This window comes from Caretta caretta, chromosome 1 (genome assembly GCF_965140235.1).
Source record: "Caretta caretta isolate rCarCar2 chromosome 1, rCarCar1.hap1, whole genome shotgun sequence".
NCBI classification, from domain to species: Eukaryota; Metazoa; Chordata; order Testudines; family Cheloniidae; genus Caretta; species Caretta caretta.
Window position 1 is genome coordinate 70,010,411 of NC_134206.1, and position 16,225 is coordinate 70,026,635.

Sequence of the window (16,225 nt, forward strand, 5' to 3'; positions counted from 1 at the left end):
CAGTCCTGATTCTGTGGCTAATGAAGGATTGGGCTGCTCTTACTCTTCAGAACTGGGAGACTGGTACCATGCTCCTTGTGAGCTTCTGACATTCTCATATTAGGCTTGGAGTCTCACCCAACTTGGAAGGTGTCAGAGAGGAGGTCCTCTTTTGGGAAGAGGATTTGACTGGGGTCTGACAGGCTAGAGTGGGACTGGAGCCTCATAGCAAGGTCCAGTAGGACTTTCTGAAGCCTGTACTCACAGGCTTGATGGGTTTGGTTTGGGAAGGATTGACAAATGCTGCAGTTTGGGGGGATGTGAGCTTCCCTAGGGCAGTAGAGGCCCTTGAGGTGGTCGTCACTGTGCAGAAATGCACAGGGTCAGGAAAATGCAATGCTTAAATCCTGGGATCTTGGGCATACTAAGCATCACATATAGGGAGAAGGGGGGGGGGAAGACCCCTAAGACCCATGCTACAAAAAATTACACTAGAACTGACTTTTTAAAAAACCTATTACCTAAAACTATTTACAGATAATTAGAGTTAGACGCAGAAGAAGCTAGCTAATGTTGCCAACACTGAAGAGACTCCCTCTCAGACCACAAGCAGTGCAAAGGAACTGGAAAAGTGGTCAGTCTGAGTCACCACTTATGCCCTCAGTTTGAAGCAAGAGGAGGTAAGGGGTGTAGGTGCAGACCAACGGATGCTGCTAGTAAGAATCTTCTGGTCTCAAGCAAGTGAAGTGCATATGTCCCTGCACAGTGGAATGTAGATAGGAAACAGCACTCATAGAAGAATCTGAAGTATTCCAGGATCAGAGAAGAATCCAAAAGAACTAAGTCATGAAATAATTTGATAAACAGTGGATAAGTCCCATCAAAAAGATGAGGATGATGAAATTCCCACCCTGTACCCCAGATTCTGTTCCCACTACTGAAGAGAACTAACTTTGTTGTTCCAGGATTAAGTATTAGCTAACTTATCTTTATTCACACTGGTATCTCAGTGAGGCACTGGGAAAGGAGAGACCCAGTACTGTTCAGGTCCAATGAAAAATAAAACCTATTGGTGGCAATGAAATATAGAACATTTTGCAATCTCTTAGAGCTTTGTGTATACATGGAAGAGAAAAGTATGATAGAACCGAGCTCTTTATAGCAATGTCTGAGAGAAATTTGAGAAATTTGAAAATGGAGACCCCAAAGAGTAACTTTTTCTACTCAAGCATTGCAATATAATAAATAAGTAATAAAAGTTTTTAAAAAAATTGACTAGAAATTAATCTGATGTGTCTGTTTTCATTATCCAAGCTGAGAAAAGTTTGAAAAGAAAGAAATAGCATAAATAGTGAAAAACAAGTTAGATTTTAAAGTTTATTCCTATTTGAATGATCTAAGGTGTTATTTGTTTTTAAAACAATACAGTTTTTAACCTGACATTACACTCCAAGGAAAGAGTTTAGCCAAAAGATAGTAGGAATTACACATTAACAAAAATATGCTTTATAGCCACTCTACGATTCAACATACCTTGAAATGTGTAGCTCACATAATACATTATTAATAGATTATTCATGGTTGCAATGATATAACTGTCATTAATAATCAGTTTCATTAATAGTAATTTTGTGTCATGATGACTGCAACTGTGAATCTGTTGGTTTACATTTCTTCTAAGAAACTGAAGACAAAGCTGGCTCTGAACTGACCATCACAATCAAATATTTGTGAAATGATAGAAGCCCATGTTTTTAATTGCAAGTAAGAGACTGATTAGCATGGAGAAAAAAGCTTCACTGTGAACCATCACAGACTGACTGAATAGTCATGGTGAGATCATCACGGCCAAAAACGTAGTAGTCATCCTGAAGCAAGACAGAAAAAAAAAACTTGATTATTCTTAGAGATGTTTTTCATTTGCGATGGTTTTCTTATATAACTGTCATTAATGTCTCAAAGAAAGAATCAAACCAAATGTTCCTGGGATTATGTGTCTGAATATTAGAAAATGGAAACTTCAAGGGGGACCAATTTAGCATGGGCAATTTTTCAAAACTATGTTGCAGTTTGAATATTTAATAGCCATACAATTTTTTGCTATAAAAAGGCATATTAGAACATTTTTAATTATAATATTTAATGTTATTCTCTCTACCACATTTGGTCATCAAAGGATTTACTAAGCCCCTTTCATAACTTAGACACTTGTATTTAGATTTTTCTGAAATAAATTAGCTGCTGAACTGAATGTAACAGGAACAAATGGACTGCTTTCCCTGGAAGGGTGAAAGCAAAGCTATCACACTGTATCTAGTATCTGTTCCAGCATGAGACTTTTCATGCTAAGGAGATGGATAAAACCAAATAAGAATAAACTTATCTTTTCTGTTGTCACTATTTTCAAAAGTATAAGCATTTTAGTCTACCTTTCATGGACAGGGGACTTCAGTACTTAACCTCTATTTGACCAATGAAAGTTAGCCATAATTCTTGTTATTCATGTTATTCATATATTTGCATTACAGTAGCTCCTAAAGGTCCCACTCAGAATTGGCACCCCATTATACTAGGTGTTTTATAAACACATAAAATGACACAATCCCTGTCCTGAAGAGTTTAGAGTTTATGTGTTGAGCAGGGTGCAACAAGTGAGAATGACAAAGAATAAGAGGGGAGAGAAAGTGAGGAGGAAGGTAATGATAATTAGATCATTCAGTTACATAAGTTAACTACTCCTCAGTTTGGTGCTTCCAAATTATTTGAGAGTTTGTCCTTTTAAAATATGAAAATAAATAAACAAATGAACAACATCACCTGTCTTCAACCTAGCCAGCATTAGGTGACTGATTTCTTGCAGGAATCATCGCAGAAGTGGGTCTTGAGGGGAATTTTAAGGAAGATAGGGAACTGGCCTACAGTAAGACAGATAATAGAGAATCATCTCTTTAGGGTGTCCTGACAGATGTCTTAATGTCCCAGTAAGAAACATTCTTGATGAATAAAAGGTACCATTGGACATCTAACATAGTGAGCATCAATGTAAATGAGATAGGATCCAAGGCTAATGTTAGGATATAGATATTCAAGTCTGTCTGCAAAGGCCTATATTTTAAGAATTTAGGTGTATTCTTACCACTTAGCTAGTTATAGAGGTATAAAAGAGAGAAAGAATCAAAATCACTGTCTGCTGGTGTGAGGGTCTTCTCTTACTGTGACAGTCTGAGGCCCTGTTCTTAGGCTAATTCCTTTGGCTAAGTAGCAGAGGCAGCCATAAGCTGTAAAGTGTATGGTCACATCCTCACATTCCAAACTAGTCACATTGAAATAAGGTGCTATTGGGCTGTTAGAAATACAGTCCTCTCCTGGTAATGCCTATCTATCCGCGGCCCCACAAAGTCACAGGACCTCCTGGTTAACCTCCTCCTGGCCCTGGCTAAAGTGGCCATCTATAAAACCAGGGTGAGGAAGTTGGCCGATGGAGTCTCCTGTGACTGTGGGGCCTATTTCCAATCCTCCTTCCGTTCACATATCCGGGCAGAGTTCCTCTGGGTGGCATCCACTGATTCCCTTGATGCCTTCGAGGAGCAATGAGCGCTGTCCGGGGTTCTATGCTCAGTGTTCCCATCTGGTTCCCTTCGTTTGACCCTTTGACTGCACTCCTATCCTTGTTATTTCATTACGTTGGTTGTCCCCAGTACTTATTTGGTTTCCAGGTCCTGTGACCCCCCTCTTAGGCGGGGGGGGGGTGCAGGAAGGGGTGTCCTGGATCTCAATAGGACCTCCAGAGAAAGGGAAGTGCCTAGAAGATGTAAAAGGAAACTTAGTTTGATAGCATCCTGTCTGGCAAGAACTCACTTATCAATAGCTGGGGTGTGAAATCCTCATTTCTTTGTTGTTCTATCACTGTAGTCCCCATTTCCCTATTGTTTGTCTGTATAATCTCTGTCTGGTTCTGTGATTGTTTCTGTCTGCTGTATAATTAATTTTGCTGGGTGTAAACCAATTAAGGTGGTGGGATATAGTTGGTTAGATAATCGTGTTACAATATGTTAGAATCGGTTAGTTAAATTTTAGTGAAATGATTGGTTCAGGTATAGCTCAGCAGAACTCAAGTTTTACAATATAGTCTGCAGTCAATCAGGAAGTAAGTGGCAGGGAATGGGAACAGGGAATGGGGGTGGGGGAATTGGAATAATGTTTTGCTAAGGGGGGGAAATGGGAACAGGGAATGGGAACAGGGACACAGACAAGGCTCTGTGGTGTCAGAGCTGGGAAGGGGGACGCTAACGAACGAATTTGGAATCATTGCTTGCTGGAAATTCACCCCAATACACATCGAATTGTTTGCACCTTTGGACTTTGGGTATTGTTGCTCTCTGTTCATGCGAGGAGGACCAGGGAAGTGAGCAGGTGAAGGAATAAGCCCCTAACAGCTAACATAGGGAAAGAACTAGTTAAGAATTATCTAGATAAGTTAGACGTCTTCAAGTCGGCAGGGCTTGATCAAATAAATCCTGGAATACTCAAGAAACTGTCTAAAAGGATCTCTGAAACATTAGCAATTGTCTTTGAGAACTCACGGAAGATGGGAGAGATCCCAGAAGACTGGAAAAGGGCAAATATAATACCTATCTATAAAAAGGAAAATAAAGACAATGCAGGGAATTATAGACCAGTAAGCTTAACTTTGGTACCTAGAAAGATAATGGAGCAAACAATCAATTTGTAAACACCTAGAAAATAATAACATGATAAGTAACAGTCAACATGAATTTGTCAAGAACAAATCATGTCAAACCAATCCAATATCCTTCTTTGACAGGATAACAAGCCTTGTGGACAAGGGGGAAGCAGTAGATGTGATATGTCTTGACTTTAGTAAGGCTTTTGATACTGTCCCACATGACTGTCTCATAAACAAACTCGGGAAATAAAGCCTAGACGAAACTACAATAAGGTGGGTGCACAACTGGTTGGAAAACTGTACTCAGAGAGTAGTTATCAATGGTTCACAATCAAGCTGGAAGGGCATATTCAGTGGGGTCCCACAGGGATCTGTCCTGGATCTGGTTCTATTCAATATCTTCATAAATGATTTGGATAATGGCATAAAGAATACACTTATAAAGTTTACATATGATACCGAGCTGGTAAGGTTGCAAGCACTTTAGAGGACAGGTTTAGAATTCAAAATGATCTTGACAAAATGGAGAAATGGTCTGAAATAAAATAGGATGAAATTCAAGAAAGACAAATGCAAAGTACTACATGAAGGAAGGAATGACCAGTTGCACAAATACAAAATGGGAAATGATTTCCTAGGAAGGACTACTGCAGAAAAGGATCTGTGGTTATAGTGGATCACAAACTAAACATGAGTCAACAATGTAATCCTGTTCCAAAAAAAATAAAGCAAATATCATTCTAGGATATATTAGCAGGAGTGTTGTGAGCAAGACACAAGAAGTAATTCTTCTGCTCTACTCAGCACTGATTAAGCCTCAGCTGAAGTACTGCATCTGGTTCTGGGCACCACACTGTCATAAATATAAAGGGAAGGGTAACCACCTTTCTGAATACAGTGCTATAAAATCCCTCCTGGCCAGAGGCAACATCCTGTTACCTGTAAAGAAGTTAAGAAGCTCAGCTAACCTGGCTGGCACCTGACCCAAAGGACCAATAAGGGAACAAGATACTTTCAAATCTTGGAGGGAGGGGGAAGGCTTTTGTTTGCACTCTTTATTTACGTATTTGTTCTCTCTTGGGACTGAGACAGGCCAGACAGAAATCCATCTTCTCCAACCCATCCTAATCCCAGTCTCCAATATTGCAACCAGTATAGGTAAGCCAGGCAAGGCGGATTAGTTAATCTTTTGTTTTATGTGAATTTTCCCTGTGTCAAGAGGGAGGTTTATTCCTGTTTTCTATAACTTTAAGGTTTTTCCCAGAGGGGGATCCTCTGTGTTTGAATCTGAATACCCTGTACAGTATTTTCCATCCTGATTTTACAGAGGTGATTCTTTTACCTTTCCTTTAATTAAATTTTTTCTTTTAAGAACCTGATTGATTTTTCATTGTTCTTAAGATCCAAGGGTTTGGGTCTGTGTTCACCTGTACAAATTGGTGAGGATTATTATCAAGACTTCCCCAGGAAAGGGGGTGTAGGGCTTGGGGGGATATTTTGGGGAAAGACGTCTCCAAGTGGGCTCTTTCCCTGTTCTTTGTTTAAAACGCTTGGTGGTGGCAGCATACTGTTCAAGGACAAGGCAAAGTTTTTACCTTGGGGAAATTTTTAACCTAAACTGGTAAGAATAAGCTGAGGGGGTCTTTCATGCGGGTCCCCACATCTGTACCCTAGAGTTCAGAATGGGGAAGGAACCCTGACACACACTTTGGGAAAGATGTAACAAATTGGAGAATATCCAGAGGAAAGCAACTAAAATTATTAAAGGTCTAGAAAACAAGACCTATGAGGAAAGATTAAAAAAATGTTTAGTCTGGAGGAGAAAAGACAGAGAGGGGACATAACAGTCTTCAAATAAGGAAAGAGTGGTTCTAGAGAGGAGGGTGATAAATTGTTCTCCTTATCCACTGAGGATGGGACAAGAAGTAATGGTCTTAAGTTGCATTAAGGGAGATTTAGGTTAGACATTAGGAAAAACTTCCTAACTGTAAGGATAGTTAAGAACTGGAACAACATCCTTAGGGAGCTTGTGGAATCTGTCACTGGAGGTTTTTAAGAATAGGTTAGACAAACACTTGTCAGGGATGGTCTAGATAATATTTAGTCCTGCTTCAGTGCAGGGAACTGGACTAGGTGACCTACTGAGGTCCCTTCCAGTCCTACATTTCTGTGATTCTATGTTGTTGCTACATGAAAAGCTGCAGAGTCCCATTATGCTACTAGACAGGTTCATGGAGTTCTAATAGGCTTTCTCTGCATTGGGATAAGGACTGTGCCTGCTATTTGACTAGTGCCAGCAGTAGAGGGAGCTGTGAGAGGCATAGCATAACAGCCCCAACTGCTTAGTTTGCATGGAAGGAGCAAATCAACAGCCAGTAATGAAACAATATCTGCCAAATAATTTATTTTCCCTGGTGATACTTATAAATCTGAGTATCCTTTACCAACTGCATTTATAAAATATAGGCACACAGAGGTCAGATTTTCATTTTGGAGCGAGAAAAAGTGTGTTTCGTCATAGGGTGCAGAATGCAACTATCTTCAGCAGCATAGACTATAAAACAAAGGATACACTTAGCTTATACACAGTGCTGTTTAGCCCTCAACCCCCAACCCTTTGTGACTGTATATTAGGGCTAGCTGAAAATTTTCCTTCAATATTGTTTCTGAACAGAAAATTGGGTTTTCAATTTAAAAAAAAATATTGATTTGGTGATGCTGCTGGGGTGGCTCATGGGAGTTGTAGTTTCATTGCCTAATGTCCTCATTCTTATCTATGGGCCAGGGTCCCCAGCCGGACTTCATCTCCTATTATGCACCTCAGCTATGTGACTCTTCTGATGCACTGCCTCCCAATACCAAGTGGGGACACTGCTGTGCATCATGGGAGATATAATTTGATCAGGGATCCTGGCCTTTGGAAGAGAACGGTAGCATGAGGCACCCATCATAAGCAACTGTCTGCAATGTGTGTCCATACACAACCAGCAGCTGCACCCAGTGCACTCAAAGGCAATCAGCATCCAGGCCATTGTTCAAGTCAGACTACTGTGCATGATGAGAGAGAAGTATGAGCCCAGAGCCAGCAATAATGGCAGTGTTAAGAAAGGTAGTTTTGAGAAAATACAACGGGAAGAGTTCAGGTGAGTAATAGCCAGTAACAAAATATCAGGCAAACACCGAATTGAACATCCTCAGTGATACACTCATAGCAATAAAAAAAAGGGGGGATTGTGAATCGAAAAAGGAATTTTTATTTACATAGTTAGATTTATAATAAAAAAAATAAAGGAACTTATCCAAAGCTCTACAAACTTCTGTCACATACTAAAAATAGGGAAATAATTACAGCAGTTTTCCCAAAACCTAAGCCCAACATTTGCACTAATAAGAGCCTACAGTGAGGCCTTTGTAGATGGTGCCTTGTTGGCAGAAGTGCTCAACACCTCATGGTGAATCTTAAATGAACAAATTGCTCCAATTGAAACACACTCTGCCTCACTCACTGTAAAACAATTGAGAATATGGCCCAGCCAGGCCATGTGCCTGACATTAGCTGAACACCTTGACTTTGCATATTTAAAAGGCTGTGGGGGAGGGGAGATTCTGAAGGGATACATTGCTCAGCTTTATTATAGCAGTGGCATAATGCAAGGATATACAGTCTGTACATGCATTGTAATGGATTAAAGCTACTAGGAATTGCTAGTCAGTCAAATTTTTTCTCCACATCGTTATGTGATGATGCATATAAATGACAAATACAAAACACAATTTCAAAAGGCAAGGAAAAACAATCACCTATTGAAGAATAGATTTACTGCACCTCTTACCATTCAAATGGGGGAAAAAATCTCTCTCAGGGGAAGCATAGTTGTTTGTAACTTTATTTTATTTATTTTACAAAATATCTGCTCTAAGGGAGGGGAAAAAAGCATGAAACTTAAATGTGTAAACAAGATTGCCATTTATTTCATATACAACAAACACTTACTGCACACATACCGGTTAGAATGTGATTTTTATTTCAGCTGAAAATAAGAATACTTGCATTAAGTAGGTTATTGAATCATTGGCATTTACCGCTTAATGTCAAATCTTGCCTGCAGTGTAGATAGATTTAAACAGCTTTGCCACAGAAATGAATATTCAATCAATAACTAGGTGAACTAGGTTTGTTTTTCCCATTAGCCTATGTCCCTCAGGAAAGGACACCACCTTGATTCTCCATGCGTTTAGGATCATGACCGTGGGATCAAGAAAATACTGGAGAGCAAGTAATGGGGAAGAGATAATTTCCTTGAGAATTTTCCCTCCAAGCCTCTGTTCAGTGGACTGTGATTTTGATAATCATCCATATAAGAAGGAAACATAAAAACTGGGAATCATATTTTATTTGATAAGTTTGAATGATTCTGAACAAACAATAAAATGAAAATATTTTACCTGCTTAAAACAAAGTTCCCTTTTTAAGAAAAATGTATTTTCTCTTTTTAAAGTTTATATTTTATTGATTTTTTTAATAAGGGGAGAACAGAAAAAGAAAGACGAAAGAACAAAGAATTAATGGAATGAGAAGGGAAGGGAAGGGAAGGGAAGGGAAGGAAGAAGTGCACTAGATGTCTTCCAAATGCAGAGGAACAGACAGCCCCTCTGGTTGGGTCACATATAGGCCCACCCCCTGCCAGGGTGCACCAATAGAGTAGGAACTAGTAGTCCTTCACTTTCTCTTTGGATCCTCGGCCTGAGTCCAGACTCCCTAGTCCTTATCCCTAATATCAGGGAGGTTCAGTGGTCTTTACCCCTTGCTGGGAGATTTCTGCTCCATCTTCCTTAGTGGGCTGGTAGAGAGAACTCGGCCCTCACTGTCAACTGGTTTCCAGTCCAGGGATCCTTGAATAGGAAGTTAAGACCTGATTAGACAGATTCCTGATTGCCTCCCTGGACCACTTCCTTCCTGGCCCAGTATGGGGTTAAGGCTTTAACCCCTTCCTGGGCTCTTATCAACACTGCTTCTGCTAAGCCTCCTCCACCAACTCAATGCTGAGCTTCTTAGCCCTTTCTATTGTCCAGCTGGTTCTCCTGAAGGAGAGTTTTCTCCATTCCCCTTGTAGCGCAGTCCCTGACTTGCTGGTACCTTCCTGTTCCCTGCAGGTGCCTTCATCAGCCTGAGTGGGCTTATTTCCTGCTAGCCGTTCCCAACTGCCTTGGGCTGCCTGTTGCAGGCCCAACTTCCTTCAGGGAGGCTGTCTTCCAGCAGGCCAGCTCAGCTCCCTAACTTCAGTCTGGCTTCTCTCACTGAGTAAGAGCCAGAGATCTGCTCTCTTTCCTAGTCAAACCCTGGGTGAGCCAGGTTCAGCCCTTTTAACTCCTCCCTCCAGGTGGGAGACTTACTGCAGGGGTAGGGTGGTGAGGCTGATTGTGCCCACAGGGTCTCATGAACCACTACAGGCCCAGTGTTGGATTGATACAACCCATCACAGTAATCATCTGGTTAATGCTTCTCTGAGGCTCATTCTGAGGTCTATAACTTAATCTGCAAAGTGCTATCTGTTGAGCATACCAGAGATGATGCAAAATTCTGTCATATCAATTGAGTAACCCATTGAAACCTATAGGACTTTTAAAATGTTTTGATGAGCAAGCTCCTATTTCAGTAAGGAGCACAGCAACTTTGCAGAGCATTTGTCTGTGGGCTTTTTAAAACAACTACAATAAATAATAACTAGCTAAATAAATAATCCTAGATCATCCAGTCCAGCCAAGCAGTGCTTGTCACAAGACCAGAGTATAGGGAAGGGGAGTGGCTAAAATGTCTTTAAATCCTTTTTATTCTTCTTTCATCCTGGGGTCCACCAGGTGTCAGGCCAGTCCCTAGCATAAATTAGATTTGCTTCGGGTCTACTCTAATTTATACACCCAGCTGTTGAGAGCCCTGAGGGGCTGGTGTGAATGCCAGGCACTGTTGAAGTATAAGGACACCCCAGAGAAATCTGATTCTTCTTACTTTTCCCTGAGACTACACAGAAAAGGGGTGGCATAGGAGTACCTAGGCGGGAGGAATCCTCAGAGTGCCAGCTTAGCTGGCTTATGGCTACTTTGTGTCAATGGAGTGCAAAAAAGCAGCACAGAGCAGGGCCCAGAAAATATACAGATGTCCACATCTCAAAATCCATACAACTGTCATTAACTAGGACCATTGTTGGGAGTATCAGAAAAGAGGCCAAGAAATACCTGAGCATGGAAATTGAACCTCCCTCCAATCCCTTCAGGCAGTCTTTCAGGTCAGGGCTAAGGTATGACAAGTGCGGCAGTCTGGATGAATTTATATTGCTTAAGCCATGTCTACATTACAAAAGTATGTTGACCTAATTATGTCAGCCTACAGCCACTGCAATTATTAAATCGCTTGTGTGCGTGCACACTTGGTTCCCTGTGTCAGCGGTGCACATCCTCACCAGGAGAGCTTGTATCAATTGGATTGTCAGCACGGGGCATTGTGGGACAGCTCCTGAAGGCCAGTAGTGTCTACACTGACACCATGTGAACCTAATTACATAGACTGTGACTCTGTGTCACTCAGAGAGGTGATGTTACTAAATCAGTTGTAGAGAGGCACTTGTATTGGTGGGAGCCAAATTTAAGTGAAGACACTTCCACAGCTAGGTCAATGTAGGCATCTTATGTTGACCTAACATGCTCATGTAGTGTAGTGTAGACCTGGCCTTATGCTCATGCTATAATTATTATGTGGCTCTAAAGAGGACTTCAAGGCTGTCAGTTTGTTACCTTCTGCAAGCAATAAGTTTACTTTAAAAAACAAAACAAAAACAGATGGTAGTATTATGCTCCAAATATAGTTCCAAGCTGCCCATCTGTAGGAATGCTGTCATCACTGAAATTAGGGAAAATGTAGTTTCCTTTAGCTGCCCATCCTGAAATTTAAAAAGAGATATATTGGAGTAACCTTTAGTCCTGGTTGTGTAATGGAGTACCACAAGACAGCCATGGTCATGCACAAGCCAGACTGACCATAACTGCTCTAGTCTAGCTACAAATGTTACGCCAAGCCAGCCTACTCCTCCAATAGCGTGTCCCAGTTTTAGTTTACTTTTGTACAATGGGTGCTTTTTAATCTTTGGTGCCAGCTGCAATGGAGCACCTCCACAGTCAGCACAAAGGATTCCAGAGCTTATTTGTAAGTGAAACAAAGGTGTTCATCATATAATGACTGTGTTAAAAACATGGACTTTCTTTTCGAGAAGGTAAAGACCTGGTTATACATTGAATGAATTCAATAGAAATCAAGGTGTCTGATACCATAAACACTCTGATGCTGTGTAGCTAACAACAGGATAGATAAGGAGTACTTGTGGCACCTTAGAGACTAACCAATTTATTTGAGCATAAGCTTTCGTGAGCTACAGCTCACTTCATCGGATGCATACTGTGGAAAGTGTAGAAGCTCTTTTTATATACACACAAAGCATGAAAAAATGAGTGTTTACCACTACAAAACTACTTTTCTCTCCCCCCATCCCACTCTCCTGCTGGTAATAGCTTATCTAAAGTGATCACTCTCCTTACAATGTGTATGATAATCAAGGTGGGCCATTTCCAGCACAAATCCAGGGTTTAACAAGAACGTCGGGGGAGAGGGGGTAGGAAAAAACAAGGGGAAATAGGTTACCTTGCATAATGGCTTAGCCACTCCCAGTCTCTATTCAAGCCTAAGTTAATTGTATCCAATTTGCAAATGAATTCCAATTCAACAGTCTCTCGCTGGAGTCTGGTTTTGAAGTTTTTCTGTTGTAATATGACAACTTTCATGTCTGTAATCGCGTGACCAGAGAGATTGAAGTGTTCTCCAACTGGTTTATGAATGTTATAATTCTTGACATCTGATTTGTGTCCATTTGATTTGTGCTGGAAATGGCCCACCTGTTGATCACTTTAGATAAGCTATTACCAGCAGGACAGTGGGGTGGGAGGAGGTATTGTTTCATATTCTCTGTGTGTATATAAAGTCTGCTGCAGTTTCCACGGTATACATCTGATGAAGTGAGCTGTAGCTCACGAAAGCTCATGCTCAAATAAATTGGTTAGTCTCTAAGGTGCCACAAGTACTCCTTTTCTTTTTACTTCAGGATAGGTTGTAGATCCTTAATAATGCGTTGGAGGGGTTCTAGTTGGGGGCTGAAGGTGACGGCTAGTGGCGTTCTGTTATTTTCTTTGTTAGGCCTGTCCTGTAGTAGGTGACTTCTGGGAACTCTTCTGGCTCTATCAATCTGTTTCTTCACTTCCGCAGGTGGGTATTGTAGTTGTAAGAATCCTTGATAGAGATCTTGTAGGTGTTTGTCTCTGTCTGAGGGGTTGGAGCAAATGCGGTTGTATCGCAGAGCTTGGCTGTAGACGATGGATCGTGTGGTGTGATCAGGGTGAAAACTGGAGCCTGACCACACCACACGATCCATTGCCACAAGTACTCCTTTTCTTTTTGCGAATACAGTCTAACACGGCTGTTACTCTGAAACAGGATAGATGTTTTAGAGGGGATGTAAGTAATCCAGAGAAAAGGCTACTAGGCTCATCATTTTAAATTTCATCAACTCTATTAGCATATGTTCTCCCTTACCTCTCAATGCTGGCTTTGTTTAGATTTTTTTTTTTTTTTTTGAGATCACTAATGCTCCTTATTTCAATAGCTCTTTTTTTTTGGAGGGGGCCAGTCTTTCCATATACTTACTCTTCTTCTTCTTCTTCTTCTTTTTTTTTTTTTTGCTACCAGTTTCCTAATTTTAGATCCTGTCCTTGAATTTTTACATTCTTTGTAAGTGTGATGAAGGCATTGCTTGAATCAGTTTTATAGTTCTCTGGATCATATTCAAAGACTTCCATTAGGTCACCATCATGTAAGATGGATTCAGCACTGCAAGTTTTCGATTATGCCTATTCAGAAGCACTTACATATCACAGTGGGTCATCTGTCAGCAAGTTCCTGATCCATCTGAACAACCATATTTCATAAGGAAAAGTTATCTCTTAAATTAAATCTGAGCTAAATATAAATATATATATATATATATATATAGGTCCAGATTCTGTTGGTGCTCCAGATATACACCACTATAACTTAGATCAGACTCTTATCCACAGTATACGTGTTAAAGAGAACTGAAATAGTTGTACTGCATTTTGGACAACTTCAAACCTGGGGAGTTTACAGAGCTGGGTGCTATTACTATTCACACTTACTCATCACTGGGAGGGTAAAACAGTTCAGATTATTAGTACTTGTTTGCTGTGAAAGGTTTAACAGAAGGCAAAGCTTATAAGTAAAAGGCTTTTTCCCTTTGGCTCAGAAGCCAGATGAAGTCATTTTTGCTTGATCTCACTCTGACATCCTGCTAAATGTCTTAATTTGTCTCTGTGCAAAAGGGAACATCACATCTCTGACTTCAGGCAAAGAACAGCCTATCTGGAAATAATTAGAACACAGAGTTTAAACAAAAAAGACTCCTTTTATGAATGTAAAGAATATAAGCCAGATTCCTGCCTACACTTCTGTCCCTTTGTGCTGTGGGAGTGGTGCAAATGGGCTGTAAAGCTGCCTTACCTAGGAATTCCCCTTGCATAAGAGAATTCTCAGATGGTGTAAAGTCAGCCTAGCTGGCTCCAACATCTTAATTTTAATTCTTCATAGGGTTGTACCAGGGACTGGAGGGGTGTGTGTGGCTGCATGAGCTGGACTACAACAGTCCCCAACTGGTGAAACATCGCCTAAGGGACCATTATTGCTGGCATAAATTAAAGCAGCCTTTTGGCTGCTCTAATTTATATCGGGGCCTAAACAGACCTGGAATAATGGGAATGCAAAAATGGCTTAAAATTACCTTTGCCCCCTTCCTTCAGAGTTGCTCAGAGCTCTGGTGCACTTGAGGATATCTGCTTAAGTATTTTTTTCACATGAAAAATGTATTGAAGTTTTTCAGTAGGCTCCAGCTGCTGCAGTTGTCTGCCCTTTTTTTTTTTTTTTTTAAAGTAGCACAGAACTTGAGTCATCAATCAAAACAAGCGAACAAACAAACAAAAACAAATCTTTTGCCTGCCTACTGGCCTATATAAGCTCCTTGTACTCTTGAGTGGTAGAGGTTATCCAGTTTCATCAGGTAGAATTGTTGCTCATCAGTGACTGAGTTCCTTCATGAGACTTTCTGGTGCTACCCCTTTCTCCTGGGCAGAATCTGATATCTTGTTATGGCAATGATAGAGATGACACTGAGCATTCTTGAGTATCCCAGATGCCCTAAAACAGAAGTGGGTTCTTCCATGAAGAATATAGGGACTGGACAAGAAAGAACTTAAAATGGATCACTATACAGGCACTCTATATCAGCAGGGCCCTCTGAATTCTACTGTCATGGAATCTGCCACAAAATTTACCCTGTCACAGAACTAAATTCCAGAATCTAAGTTTCAGTAAAATACAATAAAATAAAATAAATAAATAAATAAATCTGTACGCTTAATTCTTCAATCATTGAAATTCCCTGGAGTGTGAGGATGGAAATTTGGCCCTATGTCTTAGACCTTATGGCTACCAGGAAACCCTTCCAAATGTGAAGTGAGTGTAAACTGATGTAATACACCTGTAGGCAGGATTTTTAAAATGACTGGGAATCAGGCATTGTTTGCTACACTGTGGGAGAACTCTTTGGCTGCATTACTTTTGGCTGTAGAGCTAATAGGTTTATTGTGTTATGGGTTTCCATGGCATATTGCCTTTTCTACTGAAGTGTCTGGCATGGTAAGGAGCCAAAATTAATGACCCTTCTGGGCTTGTGCAGACAGCCGGCCGTGGCTATTGGTATCTGAATAAAACCTTAAAACAATAGATTTCTGAGAAAGTTGTCTTTCTATTTCTTAGCTTGCTGGGATTCTCTGAGTTTGACAGACAGAACGGGATATTACATACCCTTGCATATGTGGCCTTTTGGGCTGCACAAAGCAAGACTTGTAGATTTGCATAATAAAGAACACTGTGGTAGAAGTGGTGGAGCCAGAAGGAGTGGTGGAGGGGGCAGGGACAGTAATAACTCTATCCTACTAGAACAGCGGTTTTCAAACTTTTTAAGCCTCTGCTTTAAGTTACAATTTGTGGTTGCACCCTTCCAACACAGACAAAAAGAGGTGAGTCAGGAGGTGGAGGTAGCGCTCCCCACCTGAGCCCCGCTGCGTGGGGCTGAAGCCCGACTCCCACTGTGCTAGGCAGAGGCCCAAGATGCCTGTTGTTGCCACTTGTCTCCCTTAACATTCCTGTGTGTCCTCCTAGGGAGGTGCACCCCACAGTTTGAAAATCTCTGTTCTAGAAGGCTCCTGTCTTCTGAAACTGGCCCACAGTAGTAGTAACTTCAGGAGTGGGGCCAAAGCAGAGAGGATGATACAGGAAGTGAATTTTTGGGGTAGAGAATGTTCCTCCAGTTTCCCCACATAGGGCTTGGAGCTTTGAGCCTTTAATGTATATAGAGCACAAATTATTGTAACATGTTTATTATGTAA